General features: G+C 34.9%; 1 protein-coding gene across 16 annotated transcripts in view; it reads left to right on the top strand.

The window, feature by feature from the left end:
• The window catches only part of GTDC1 (glycosyltransferase like domain containing 1), a 533,399-nt gene that overhangs the window by 156,844 nt on the left and 361,399 nt on the right, over window positions 1–15,156 (top strand). Inside the window, exon 1 of one of the 16 annotated variants that reach the window (XM_061183792.1) lies at window positions 4,838–4,841. The exons of the other annotated variants lie outside the window; for them this stretch is intronic. The gene's annotated coding sequence lies outside the window, so the exon portion shown is untranslated. Of the gene's footprint in view, window positions 1–4,837; window positions 4,842–15,156 lie in introns of those variants that run through there. 16 annotated transcript variants of the gene reach the window in all.

Here is a 15,156-nt window from a genome sequence, read left to right as displayed (position 1 = left end):
AGATGAAATCATTGTGAAGTGTGAACAGGAGAGAAATCATTGACAAAGATTCCTCAAAAACCCTGTAAGTCAGGAAATAAAAGCATAATTCTAAATAATTCATGGGTCACAGAAGAAATTATAACGGATACTAAAAAATAGAGCTGGGTCATAGTGAACATACTGCGTATCACAATGTGGGTCGCATCTAAATGGACAGTCGCAGCCACATCATCTTTTTTTTCTTTTTTTAAAGGTCAAAGATATATTGACTCCTGGTATGGGCTTTTCAATTCTGTAATGGTTTTTTTTTTTTTTTTAATTAATTAATTAATTAATTTATTTTTGGCTGTGTTGGGTCTTCGTTTCTGTGCGAGGGCTTTCTCCAGTTGTGGCAAGCGGGGGCCACTCCTCATCGCGGTGCACGGGCCTCTCACTATCGTGGCCTCTCTTGTTGCGGAGCACAGGCTCCAGACTTGCAGGCTCAGTAATTGTGGCTCACGGTCCCAGTTGCTCCGCGGCATGTGGGATCCTCCCAGACCAGGGCTCGAACCTGTGTCCCCTGCATTGGCAGGCAGATTCTCAACCACTGCGCCACCAGGGAAGCCCCCCACATCATCTTTAATAAATTTATTTTTATTATTATTTTTTAAAATTGTGATATGCAGTGCCTTCTAAAGCTTGTGGCCCAGGGCAAGGCTCCTCTTACTTTAATCTAGGAGTAGTACTGGGAAGGAAACAATAAAAAGAGTAAAAAATAGTGAAATTGAAAGCATATATACATATATATATAAAATGGAGATGAACAAACTAAAATTAGTGATTTTGAAATAATAAAACAGATACAAATCCAGGCATGCTTTATTTATTTTTTTAAGGCACAATTCATTTTTGGAGTGAAAAAAATATAACCACAGATATGACACAAATCAATAAAAAGGAGGAAATACTGTTAATAATTTTATGTTAATACATTTGCAAACTTAGACAATATGGATAATTTCTTAGAAAAACATAACTTCTAACACCTCACTCAAAATGAAATAGAAAATCTGAATGGAACTATAATCATTAAAGTTGTTGTTACATTAACTAAAAATCTCGCCATTAACAGACAGAGGCTGGGTCCTCGTGCAGGTTGGTTTACACCAGTGCTTCTCTGTCTCTTTGCAGACTTGTGTTACATGAGATCAAGTGTCTAGTTTTTTAGGTTTTCTGTTTCTTGTAGCCATACTAGTCCTAATTGGTGTTGATTATCATTATGATATCTCCCTTCCCTACTCCCAACCCCTGACCTTTTTTTTTTTTTTTTTTTAAATGTCTAAGGAGGGGCAAGGAAAGCAAATAGTTGGATAGAAAATAAATTGAATGAAAGTTCAGTTGGGTCAAGTAATGTATAAAGTGAAATTCAAGCTTAAGGTGATATTTGATTGTTGATAATTCTATTATGATTTGCCATCTTCTTAAATGGTACCTTGACTGTGTCTTTTCATTAAGCAGATTCTCTTTCGGGGAAGCTGTGATTGATTGATTGATTGATTGATTGATTGATTGATTTTTGTTCTTAATTGAACTATTTGCTGTGAAACATTGAACATACCTTTCTATGGGAGAGTGAACATTTTTAACTGATATGAACTACCTATGTATGATGTTTTTAGCTAGCCTCTGTGAATAAAGATATGGCTAAACTAGTGAATATAGGTAAATTAATAAGGAAGGTGGTGGTTTCTCGAACAATTCTTTTATAAATTAATAATTCAGTTACTTTGCTTGGCAATTATATCTTGTTTTGAATTGTTACCTCTTGTTAAAAATATAACTTTCTGAATAATATAATAATACTTTAGTAATAAAACATCATTTTATTAAAATATACCTTTCTGAATAATTTAATACCATCTTAATCATGAAGACACCTTTATATTAGTGTGCATCATAGTTGGGAATATAAATGATGAGTTGTTAAGAATTTGTAGGTAAGTGAAGTATTGCTAGGCATACAAAGGGCAGTCATTTTGCATCTCTATAACCAAGGTAAGATTTGATGGATTTAAATAATAGTAATAATAGCTAACATATTGAACATTTACCATGTAGTAGACATTCTACAGTCCTGGAAGCTAGATATTGTTTTCCTGGTTTAGCAGAGGTAGAATCTCAGGCTTAGAGTCAGGTTACTTGCACTGGGTTACACAGCTCGTTAGTGGTAGATACGTGATTTGAGCTCAAGTCTGGCCACTTGCAAAGGCCATACACTGTTCGTTCTTTTTAATCCCATGCTCTTAACCACTATGCTATCTCATAAGCTTGCTGAAGTAGGTTAATTAAGTAAATTAAGCCTGAGTACCTCTTGATGAAAAAATATATTACTAGATTTCTCTATTAGAAGTGGGTGGTGGTGCCTCTTGGGGTCTTGAGAAGGGATATAGTTCTTGAAACTTATGGGAGGCTGATGTCTGGGAACCAAGAGTCTTTCTAGGTTTGTGAATATGATTTTTTCATTTTTTCTTAGCACATTTCTCTTTAGCTTTTAGCGATAGAAGTCACATGTCATTTGAATTTTCCTCTTGAGGTTTTTCTTTAAATCCAAATAAAATACTACATGTGATGCTTTGTTAAAGTCATCGGGTAAACTCATGAATGAAAATAACATTCTTGTTTGGGGTGCTCAATACCTGCCATTCCCAAATTATCCTCAAACTGCTATACTGTGAAGTTCTCTACTTGGTTTATGAACTTGGCTAGAGACAGCATTCCAGTACTGCCCAGCTCACTGCCCTTATATCATTACCAGTTGCGTACACTTCTTGGGGTTTGGATGATGTTCTGACACTGCGTAAATAATATTGTCATTAGGTGCGATGCAGCATCCCATAGTCTGACCCATATGTGACTCTTCTATTTATGAGAACTGGCCGAAAGTTTCCTTGTCACCGTTGCCCAGCCGGCCAGCTTCCCTATCCTATACTGCCTAATTGTGGGATTCTCTCTTGGTTTGTTTTTCTCCTGATCTGCTCTTGTGTCTAGGCGGTGCACACAGCAGCTTTCCAGTATTTGTACAGTGCTTAGGGCTTTGTTCACAATATTACATCTCAGTGAACTCTCCTCTGATTGACAGTATAAAACCATCTGGACTTTTATGTTGAAAATGTAGCTGACCCCAACGCCACAGAAATAGTATAATACTTCACACCAAATAACTAACCATTCAGTCAGTCTCTGTTTCTCTGTCTCTCTCTGCCTGTCTCTCTTTTCTCTCACTCTCTTCCCTCTCATATACAAAGACATGCACATGCACATGAATGACTAACTTTTAAATTACTCTAACACATCCTTCATTGCAAAACTGGAAACTGTGTCACAAGCATCCTAAAGGAGGGTTTCCAGACTTTATCTTTTCCACTTTTCTTTGTGTTTCTTTTTCAGTGCTGTCAAGAAGTAAAGTATTCCAGTAGCAAGAAAAAAATTTTTTTCATGTTATGGAGTTCGTAGTTTATTCTCACCATCAACTGCTAATTCAAAAGTGTTTGTATAGTTAGTAGCAAGCACTGTGAACCCACAGCTTCCAAGGACTTAAGCACAACAGTGGAACTTCAAGTGCATGTTTTTAATATTCCGTCTAGCATATTTTAAAAATAAAATAAAATTTCACATTTAAGATTCTATACAGCCCCCAGGTAACAGTGCATCAGGATATAAGATATTATTTTAAACAGACTCTGTACCTTAAAGACCTATAGGATAAATCTCCCATATATTTAACCTTTGAAATTTGACAAATGTATTTTAAAAGACAAACTGAATGTTTATTACACTTTTACAGAGGAGAGAAAATCATTATTTTTAATGAAGGAAATGGAAAGAGCAAAAAAACCCCAAACACCCTTAAATGGATGCAAAATCATACTATTGTATAAAAATGCTTTGGCTGTAGAGTAAGGACCTTCATAATTTTGCTTTTAGAAGTCACATGCTTATTTTTCACATAACAATTGAAACTGTGAGTCTCATCTTAGAGTGCTTCTAATCTAGTTGTTTTTAGGTATTTTCATTGCACTTCCACTCCCAACATTTGTTTGTTTATTTGAGAAAGTGTTTCTGCTTTTATTAAGGTCTGAGTCAATGAAATATGTTTGCTTTGGGAGCTGTATAGGGTGTGCACAGGTCTGAGTGTCTGACATCCTGTATTCAGGGCTTCTAAAGCTGTGGTGCAGATACTCTGGGTACCCTTCCCTTCTCTTAAGCCTCGCCTCTTAGGGAAGCTTTCACGCTCGCCTATTTCCTTGGGATCAGATTTGGCCTCCTAGCCATCTTTGGACACACTGTCCTGTTTATTAAATGGCCAATTCTTGTTCATCTCTTCTTTGTTTATACTCTGTGGTTCTTTCACATGATGGACCTGCTGGCCTCCTGACCAGCCAGCCCACAAAGATAACTGTAGGCGGAAGGCAGGAGCTGAATCAGGTCTTGTGCTTACAAAAGAGCATACATGTCCCTTTTATTCTTCTGTCTTTCTGAAGAACATAATCCTATATTTTAGTAAATTTTTTCCTGTAAACAGTCTTTCCTATGTTTCTCTTTGTTCACCATCTCATGCTATCATCAAAATTTAACACTCCCTTTTGAGGAGAAATTCCTGGTGATTGAATACATGTAGTTGAGAGAGGGGTGGAGGGTGGGATGGTTTGACCAAACCGCCCCCAGACTAGTTATCTTTTGCTTCTTTTCTAAGCTTGTTTCCATTTTTTCCCCTTCATCAGCATGTATCAAGAACTTTCATGTCCAGAGCCAGTGCCTATGCTAGCACTGGTGATGTAAAGGCAGACGTAATAAACGTGGACGTACAGTGCTGACACTCAGTAAGCATTTAGTAAACTCTGTTGATTGAAAGACAATTTAATGCCTGTATATCCAATTGTTATACTAGTAATTTGGATTAAATAATCCCTGATTAAAAACCATCAGTGACTTCACCTTGCCTACGTAAAAATCCAGATTACTCATAGGGCCCTGCCTACCTCTGCAACCTCACCTCTGATCCCTGGCGTCTCACTAATCTGTTGTAGTAGCGGCATTGGCCTTGTTCACTTACTCTGAAATGTCAAGCTCTTTCCTGCCTCAGGTGCTGCTGCTCCTTGCTGGTCCTTCAGCTGGTAACACTAACTCATGTCCCCTCCCCACACCTTTGCTTTACTTCTTCCCATCCTTCACCTCTCAGAGAGGCCTTCCCTGATCAGCCTATCTTAAACAAGCCCTCTATTTCAGCATCCTAAATTAATGTATATTAATTACATTGCATATAATTTGTAATTACTTTATTTGTTTGATTTTTTTTCTTTTTTCATTATTCTGTAAGTTCCGTGATGACAAGGGCCATATTTGTCTTGTTTACCATTTTTATCTCCAGTACTTAATTTGCTTCCTAGCAGATAGTAGCTGTTGAGTAAATATGGTTGAATGAATGCTTTCATTTCATATCTGTGGGTTTGAAAATACAAACAAAATATGGTTGTAATTGACTTTGCTAATTTGCTTATTTTTTTTCAGCTCTCAGCACTGCTTGTATCATGTGTCCAGGGATATCGTCTCTTCTGCACAGAAACTGCTTAGAGACATTTAAGGGCCTCAGAATTATGGGATTAAACTAAAGAATTCCTTATACACTTACTCACTTATTTTTATGGGTTGTATTAATCATACTATGATATCAGTCATCATTCATTATGTAAATTTTGATAATAGAAAATATATTTTTCTGGAATTTCCCCTGTATAAAAATGTTGCTGGAAAAAAATTGTTTCTTAGTTCAGGAAACTTTGTAGAATCTAGCGTATGTGTGAGATATTTTGTAAAATTTCACATGATTATATTTAAGGCTTTTTAGATTTGGCAATAGCCACCCATGAAGAGTGGCCTTTTAATATTTGGTGTGGAAGCTATAGGATAAATGAGAGATTAGAATTTGTCCCAAAGAAGTATTTAGCTTGGCCGCTGCAATTATTTAAGCATTTTTAATTTTTACTGCTTTTAAGACAGACATTCTTTGTTTTGGTCACAAATGCAACTAGTTGCCATTGTTTTATACTGACCTGCTTCTGTATTTATGTTACTTAACTGGTCCATTTAGGCCTTTGTGTTTGTAGCCTCTAGTTTAGACTCTGTCCAAGAATGCATCTTCAGGTACTCTTCAATAAAATATATTTAAATGTACATATACATAAAAGAGTTTATTAAAAGAATATAAATCACTCATGTTGGAAAGAAACAATATACTGTAGTAGGAGAATCAGCAGTTCTGGATTCTAATCCCAACTCTGCCATCAATTAATTGTTTGGCCTTGGAAAAGTCATTTTTTTTAACCTTAGAGTCTTATTTTTTTCATCTGTAACTGAAGGTTTTGGTTTCTTCTGCTGAGTTCTATGATGTCTTAAGGAATTAAAATCAAGATCAAGATTTAAAGAACTCTAACACAAAAGACAAATTTGTTCTGTTTCTCATTCAACTTTGTTATCAACCACTGCTTCATTTAATAACAGAAATTATTTCCTTATCTTGTTTGTGTATCTTCTTGAATATTTTACTTTTATTTTTAGAGTTAAGAGACTTTTGAGCAATAATTCTTTCCAGTAGTGCTTATATCTTTTAAGTTGTTCTGATATGACTTATTTGTTTGGATCTTCTGTTCCAGCCTCAGAATGTCATGATGATATCTGCCTTTTCAAAGAGAAGGTGCTTGACCTTTGTGTTAGCTATCTGTCTCTATAGGGCATGGAACATAAGACATGTACACTAAATATTGAATATGTTACTATAGACCTCACACAGAAGAGTCAGGACTGCAAAGAGGGTAGCATTCACTAAAGAAGTACAGAGGAGGGAGTTTAATCCTCATTCAGGAAATTCTGAGGTAGACCTCCTGAGAAGATGTTAGAGATTTTAATAGATAGAGGTGAAGTGGAAGAGTGCTGTAGAAGAAGGAAGTGTTGTGAACAAAGGTATTAATGCAGGAAAATTGGGAAATGTTTGGAAATCTCTAAAATCTTGGTTTAGCACGAACATATTCTGAGTTAGGAGGAGTTGTGAGACATCAGATTGGGAGGATAAGGCAGATTTTGTCTAGTTCATGAACATTCTTGAATTCAAGGTTAAGAATTTAGGGAGCTTTTGCTTTAGGTTATGAGTATCCTTTGACGGCTCTATTACTCAGGACCCTATTAGTTGCACATGATAGACCCCAATTCAAAATCAGTTAAACATAAGGGAAAATGTATTGGCTCATATAACTGAAGTCCTAGAGTGGTTGACTCCAGGCAAAGCTGGATCCAGTAATTAGGCCTCATGTTTTCTTGACTCTGCTCTCCTCTGGTTTGGTTCTCTCCAAATGGATCTCTCCCAGAGCTAAGTTTATATCTCACCAGCTTCGTTACCCTATCTGAAAGAGTGTACCACTCTTGGCAGTTGTAGCCAAAGTCCCAGATTGAGTGAAAGCACTTTTTTTTTTTAATCTTATGGTCTTTGAACTTATTACTGTGACAAAAGTCATCTAATGTCATAATTGGCCAGTCCAGGGCCACATGGCCACTTTGGGGTCGACCTCATCCAAACCTTGTGAACCGAGTGCAAGAGAGCAAAAGGAAAATTGTACTGCTGTTATTTGAAATTGCACTGCTATTATTTGAACAATGTTTTGCAGGTAAAACACGGTGAGTATTGAAGTCAAACATGGGAGTGAGGTAAGGAAAACTGCACAGGACAAGTATTACAGCAATACAGGCTGGAGACCATGGATGAGGGTAGAGGTGGCCATTGGATTCTTAACATCTAATATAGAAATAGTCAGATTCTGAATGAGAATAATGATAGTAGGAATGGTAGATGGTAAACGAATTAGCAATATGAATGAAATTTATGTTGTTTGCATTTCACTAGTTATAAAATTTGTCTAGGAGCCGAATTGAAAGTTACCCTTATCCTGTCCATGAAAAAAGAATTTGGTATACAAATTAATTTAGGCAAAAGCAGAGAGATCACAGTTAAACTACTTTAGTAGTTACAATTATTTTAAAAATAGCTATGCCGATTGTAAATCATTCATATTCACTCATTAAATTGGATCAGTGGGTTTACTTTGGCAGCATTTTAAGTTACTCCACATACTTCACTGTAGCAAAACTTCCTTTTCTTTAAAGAATTAATGTAACACTGCCTCTTTTCTCTGTGTAAATAAAATTTATAATATATATTATGTATACATGTATATGTGTGTATATGTACATATTACCCAAACATACACGTAATCAATAAGTGATTCATTACTTGGTATTAACTTCTCAAACTTAGCACTCCCCCCTCAAAAAAAGGGAAAAGTCAGGTATTAAGTGCATCTCTAGAGTTCTTATTTTATGCTAGATCCCAAAGTAAAAATTAATGAGTGAAGTTTGTGGTTGCCACTCTACTTAGTATTCAGTTCAGAAAAGCCAGCCTCTTCCTCAGTGGTCTGGACTGGTAAGGCGTATGTTTGAAGAACACACACTGTGTGCCAGACACAAATGATAAAAAAGTAAATAAGGTAGTGCACTTTAGGAACTGAGTTTCTTCTCTTGGATATAGTTCTATTCCTTTTATTATTTTTTTTCCAGTACTCTTTGCACAATGTTCACTTGAATCAGCCTTTCTAAAGCCATCAGATACTAATATGTTTCTAGGGAAATTCCCTACACTTGGTAACCTGTCTTTCCCTATAGTAATAGAGCTGAAGTGTAGGGGATTTTTAGCCCATGGTTTATTTCACTGTGTATCCAGTGTTGATACAGATATTTATTTGTATATGAACTGTTTTGGTGATTTTCAGAAAATGAAAGTGGCTAAGAATGTGAACTAGTTTTTGTCACTGGTTTTTTTTGGTTTTTTTTTTTTTGACTCAATCATAAGCTTAAATAAAATGAAAAAAATTTCATGAAATCCAGTTATATTAAAGGCATATGTTACTTGTATATTGTGTGTGTCTGTGTGTATGTAGCATTTGTATTGTAGAGTTTCTCATTCAGAGGTAGTGATTCTTAGCTTTCATTTTATAGCATTGCTTAGTGTCTTCAATTTTCTCAAAGGAGATTTTTAAAACAGAAAAACATCATCTCGCTCTTATTGAAAAAATACTTTTCTATACCATTTTATAAGAAGATTGCTGCCAGGAATTCAAATAATAGCACAGTGCCATTATTACAAAGGTTTAGGAATCCTTGACTCTTGGAATTGGTGGAAACAAAGAGATTTTGACTCAGGGGCTCATAAAGAGTGATTAGGAGGACTATGCAATCATTTTCGTAGTAGTAGTATTTTTATTTTTCTAAGTGTTCAAAAATATTTAGTGACATTCATATTTTATTTGCAGTATTTTTTGAAAAATGTAAGAGAACTAAGAGAAGCAGAGGTTAAGAATCGAGGTCTTATTGGCTCTGAAATTGGAGTATTGAGTATTTAGTATGTAAGTAGAGTTTATGTGAGTAATCTTTTTTTTTTTGTCTGATTTTGGTATTTAGAACTGGGAGTAGAAAAAAGAAGACACACATACATATTCACACAAGGAGAAACAGTGGCAGTTTTAGATTTGAAGTACCTGAAAAACATTCAGGCTTCTGGAAACATCTTTATATTTGCCTTCTTTCAATCAGTTTTATTTTAGATAAAATGCTGGCTGATGGTAGTGGTCCACTTGAACAGTGTTGAGTTTTCTTTATTTTTTTATCCATGGAAAAAAGCTCCCAGAAAACTTTTGTCCTTTAATGTGTTCAACATGCATATGTTTTACATGTATTAACTAGTATTAAAAATGCAGTTTCTAATTAGATGTCTAAATCTGAGAGGAGTTGTGGTGAGCACCAGCCTTTTAGAATTACTGAAAAAGAAAGTTTTGATGAACAGGGTTTTCTTTTTGGCTATTGCATCCTTCAGCCTGCTCTGGCCCCAGAAACTATTATGTTCTAGGATTTCTAATGCATATTGTCAGTTTTGGTGATAAACCCTTAAGATATTGATTATATCAAAACTTGGAGGATTCAGGATATTTACATTCTGTTATGACCTGTTCTATATTACAGCAAAAAAGTTAGTATTTCTGTTATTAAGGATTTAGGCTTTAGATGAGCATCAGTAGTTATAAGCTTGGTATGTCTTAGGTTTTAGAAAAATTGTAGAAAATCTCTAAAGTAATATTGCAACCTGGTTTTGTTTGGTATTTTTGTTTTACATTTTAAAATGGGGGGGCGGTGACAGGGAAATCCCTTCTCTCCAAATTTGTGTGAGTCACCTGAAGCCTTCCTTCTAACAGAGTTTAATGACATGGTGCCATTTGAATCAGTATTTCCACATTTGCAATTTAGAATATTCAGTTTGAACTCATCAGCATTCATTTTCATTTCTGTTTTACTTTTCAATTTGTCATACAGTTTTTTTCAGCTGGTAAGCACATCAAACCAAGAATGACTTCTTTTTTCATAGACATGGAGTGTCAATTGTTCTCTCACTTATTTTGTCTTGCTGACTAATGTGGTATTTGTTCGCAGCTCCAAACCACAGATTAGACACATAGATATTGACTAATCCTGACTTACAAATATTAGCCACACAATGTGAATTCCTTCAGTGTTTGGGCATCCCTAGGAACGTATGATGGGTTTTGATTTTCTCTTTGTACCTATTAGACGTATTGTTACATAGTAGTTGTGAGGGCGCAGGAGAGATCACTGGACTAGAAGTCAGAGGGGCTGAATTCAAGGCCCAGTTTAGCCACTCAGCCTCTAAGGGCAGATCACCATTCTTTTGTATCTTCATCTGCAAAATGGTGAAAAGACAAAATAATACCCTGCCCATTTATCTTCAGGGTTTGTTATGAGGATCAAATGAGATAATAATGTTCGAAGAATATTTTGTAAACTGAAGAGTAAGATGCTATCGTGAAGTTAGAATTTGTGCTCTTCTTCTATGTAACTCATTTGCTTTGAGATTTTTATTTTTAGGTTATTAATTTCTAGCCTTTAGTTTATCTCTTTTAAAATGTAAATAGAAGAGATGGCATGGAATTAACACTTAAATAAAAAATGTTTAAAGAGTGTTTGGCCCACAGCTACAATATGCTGCTACGTTTGTTCTTCAGTACATGTGGTTCATAGTGATCAGAAGAAATGATAGTGTGGATGTCATTCACAGATTTTTGGTTTCTGTTTAACTTATTTCAGTTCTGATATCAATTTTGAGTTATAGTTAAACAGCAATCATTAAATAATTATTTTATTATTTAACAAATAATTTAATAAATAATAATAAATAGTGGGTAGTAATAAGGAATTAAAATAGTGGTCATATTTATATTTCTGTAATTAGAAAAAGTAAATTAATAATTCACAGTTTATTCATTTTCTTCAACTAACATTTGTGTAATGACTCCTATTTTGTAAGGTACTTTCCTAGGTACTTGATTTGAAAGTGTGTAAAAAAATGCTGTGTTTATGAAAAAGGTAAAATGGAGGGTGGCTAAATTGCACCCTTATCTAGTAAAGACTAAATAAAGTATTAAAGAGAAAAAAAGGTGTACATTTGTCTCATGGATCTGAACGTTTTGACAATACCTGTTGCTATTTTTTTTTTTAAAGAAAAGCAGCACTTCATACCTATGATAAAATGACTGTAATTTTGTAACACAAAGTAGTTATTTCACATGTACAGTATCATCTCTTTGTTTAAACCCGGAAGAAAAGAATTATGTGAATGTCTGAACATGCAGAAATGTCTCACTTTAATTTTAATGAAAGAATAACAGCTGAAAATCCTAACTGCCAAAAATATTTGTTAAATGGAAATAAATGTTCAAATATATTTTCTTCGAGTTGATATGAATTTTAGTAAACATACTAAGTTTCTTTTCTTGTTCACAATAGAAATGGCCATGTCAGGTCACTGGCCACCACATTAGTGCAGATTATTTAGCTGGAATATATCTTTAAAACTTGTTATAAATGTGCTTGAAAACTTTTTATTAGTAGGTAAAATTTTTGAAGAGACCTTATGTATATTAGTTTTCCTTTTTTTTTTTTTTCCTGTAGAAATAGGCTTTCTTTATTTCTTTCAAAAACCTCTGAATACACTTCTACCTTTGCTAATTGGGGCTGAAGATAAAATACACTGCAGGTGAATTGGAGAAATAGTTTGCCCAGCTTGTTGCAGAGAGAGAGACCTAACCTGCTCATTTGATTTCCTTCCCTTTTTTAGACATTCTATTTAGGTTATTTCTTATACCTGTAAAGAGTTAAGCAAAGCTAAACACTCTTAACTACTCAAATCCTGCTCCCCACTTACCCCCTTCCAGACCATTCTAAATCTTCTTTCATCCATTTCTTTTGCCCTTCACCTTCAGTATTTTACAGAGCAGCTCATTAAGTAACAAACAATTCTGAATAGCTATTAATAATGTTTTACTTTTTGTCACTGCTAAGTAGTGTTACCTGTTCAGTTACACTTGGACAGAATTAATAATAGCGAGGAAGTGGTCATTCTGTGAGTGGATCAGTGGATGAGAGGAAAAACAAAAAAATTTGTAAAGTAACATAATTAACTCATGGATTTTTGAGCAGCTGAAATTCAAAAGCAAATATGTTAGGGTTATTTTGGTATCTTATGATATTTAATATTGCCCATTTCTTGAAGTTTTATAAGCAAAGGTCATCGTAAATTTGCACAGGAAATATTTTATTATTATTTCTAAGTTCCCTGAGGGCAGAGGCTTTGTCTTGTTTCACAACTATTCCCAAGGTCTAATTCTCTTAGTGTTCAGTAAATATTTGTTGGATGAATGAATAAACAATACTAAGAAATATCAATAAAATTCATAAGATATATAATCTTTGCTATGTGCAATATTCCAGTTGTATTTATTTACGGATAAGAGATACATAGAAAAACAATGCTAGCTGGATTTGTAGCATATAAGACATTATTTAGCAGTTGCTTTACATGCTTTGCAAGGTTATACATCCTATTTTCTTTTTCTTCTTTCTTCCTTGCTCTACCCATTATACTGCCCTGCATGTAGTAGCTGCTCAATACTTTTTAAAATGTTTTATGAGTACAGTGCTTTACTTTAGTTGAAATACTTCATGCTTGTTATATAATTACCTGTTTAGTACAGTGGAGAAGGTGGCTGTTTTAGTGGTTTTCACTTTTCTCTTTTGGATTCTTTTTCAAGTAGCAAAAGATGTAGCTGTAATGAGTTTGAAGCACATGAGGCAGAACTTAAAGTGATAAGTAGAAGCTATAAAATGGAAATACTGAGACTTTCCTTTTACCAGGGTACAGTGGCAATATGCAGAAAATGGTTACTGGTATTTAGTTTATTAGCAGAAAAACTTAAGTTGGGGGAATACAAATGCAATGAGGAAAAAAGGTTTCATTAGACATGAACTTCCTATAAGCTGTTAAAACCCAGGACCTTTTTGGAAGTGTACAGATTATGATGACAGAAGAGAACAATGGAGGAACAATACTGATTTATAATCCCTGGAGGTTTACCTGTTGACTTGGCAGTGATGCCAGTTTACATGGTTTACTTTCTAGAAATAGTTTATCACTGTTTTTTTCAGGTAGTATTGCTTGACCTTTGTAGCCCTTTTGAGCATTTTCAGCCATTCCATAGAAGGCTACCCTCCTAACTCTTCCTCTTTGTATTTTAATTATTTACCATATTCCTTCCACATCACTGAAAACTTTACTTTTATCATTGTCTAGTTTTTGGAAATGTCGTCAATTTGACCATCCTCTTGTCCATTGCTCTCTAGTAAATGTCTTTCTTGTCAAAGAAAACCCTGAATATCTTTCAATTCAGTTCAATATGCAGTTGACCCTTAACAACTTGGGGTTACCCCCTGCAACTTGAAAATCTGAGATAACTTTACAGTTGGCCCTCCATATCTGCAATTCCACATCCAAGGATTCAGCTAACCGAGGATCGAGTATTACTTATTTTTGTACATATTTATTGAAAAATAATTCACTTATAAGCGGGCTCATGCAGTTCAAACTCATGTTGTTCAAGAGTCAACTGTACTATATTTCTGTGTTTTCTGCCTTTTATAATCATCTATTTATCACTTAACTGGAGTAAATTAGGATTGTTATCAATGGCATTCTCAGTGGCAAATTTATTATCTTTTTTCCCGCTACTTCTCTCAGCCCTTTCTTGCTTTTGATTCCTTTAACCACTCTCTCTTTCTTGGCATTAATTTTGACTTCAGCTTGAGGGGCAGAAACCTTCTTGACCTCTTTTAGGTCACTCTGATTAGTTATTATTTCGTAGCCTGATGTCATTTCTGCTTTCCACTATTAAATTATAGAACTGTCCTATGTCTTGTTGTAAACCTTTTGTTTGACTGCCAGTTATTTTTCCAACAAACAAATTTTTACTCATATCGTTAAGGAATGATTGCCTGGTCCTTTCCTTGTGATGATACTATCCATCTTAAGTATACTCTCCATTTTGGTCAAGATAATTTGCTTACTATAGGCACATTGCATTTCCTATTTTTGATTTGAATGAGTGGCCACATTATGGAAAAATTTAAACATATACAAAAGTAGAGGGAATAGATAATGAACCTATTTACCGTTTAACAATTATAAATAAACGGCCAATCTGGTTCTATCTGAACTCCACCTAGCTCTTTCCCACTCCATATTTTTTTTTTTTTTTTTGGCTGAGCTGCACAGCATGTGGGATCTTAGTTCCCCGACCAGGGATCGAACCCATGTCCCCTGCATTGGAAGCACAGAGTCGTAACCACTCGGACCACCAGGGAAGTCTCCCACTCCACATTTTATTGAAGCAAATTCCTGACATTCCATTTATAGGCCTACATATTTCATTGTGTATCTCTAAATGATAAAATCTCTTAAAAATAAAACATCACTGTAGGGTGATACCATTATCACCCTAATAAATCCTAAGTAATTCCTCAATATCATTAAATATTTCTTAACCTTAAAATACTATATTTGCTGTAAAACAGGACCCTCTTATGTGATAAAGAGGAGAGAAAGCAATTTCCCAGGGCCCAGAGCATGCTCAGGATGCTATGTACTAAATGGCTGCCCAGGAGAAGCTTCCTTTTTGCCCAGAGAGCTGAAGT

Source organism: Eubalaena glacialis, chromosome 1, assembly GCF_028564815.1.
Source record: "Eubalaena glacialis isolate mEubGla1 chromosome 1, mEubGla1.1.hap2.+ XY, whole genome shotgun sequence".
In the NCBI taxonomy this organism is placed as follows: Eukaryota; Metazoa; Chordata; class Mammalia; order Artiodactyla; family Balaenidae; genus Eubalaena; species Eubalaena glacialis.
The sequence above is the reverse complement of the archived record's forward strand: the minus strand, read 5'-3'. Positions and strand labels throughout refer to the sequence as shown.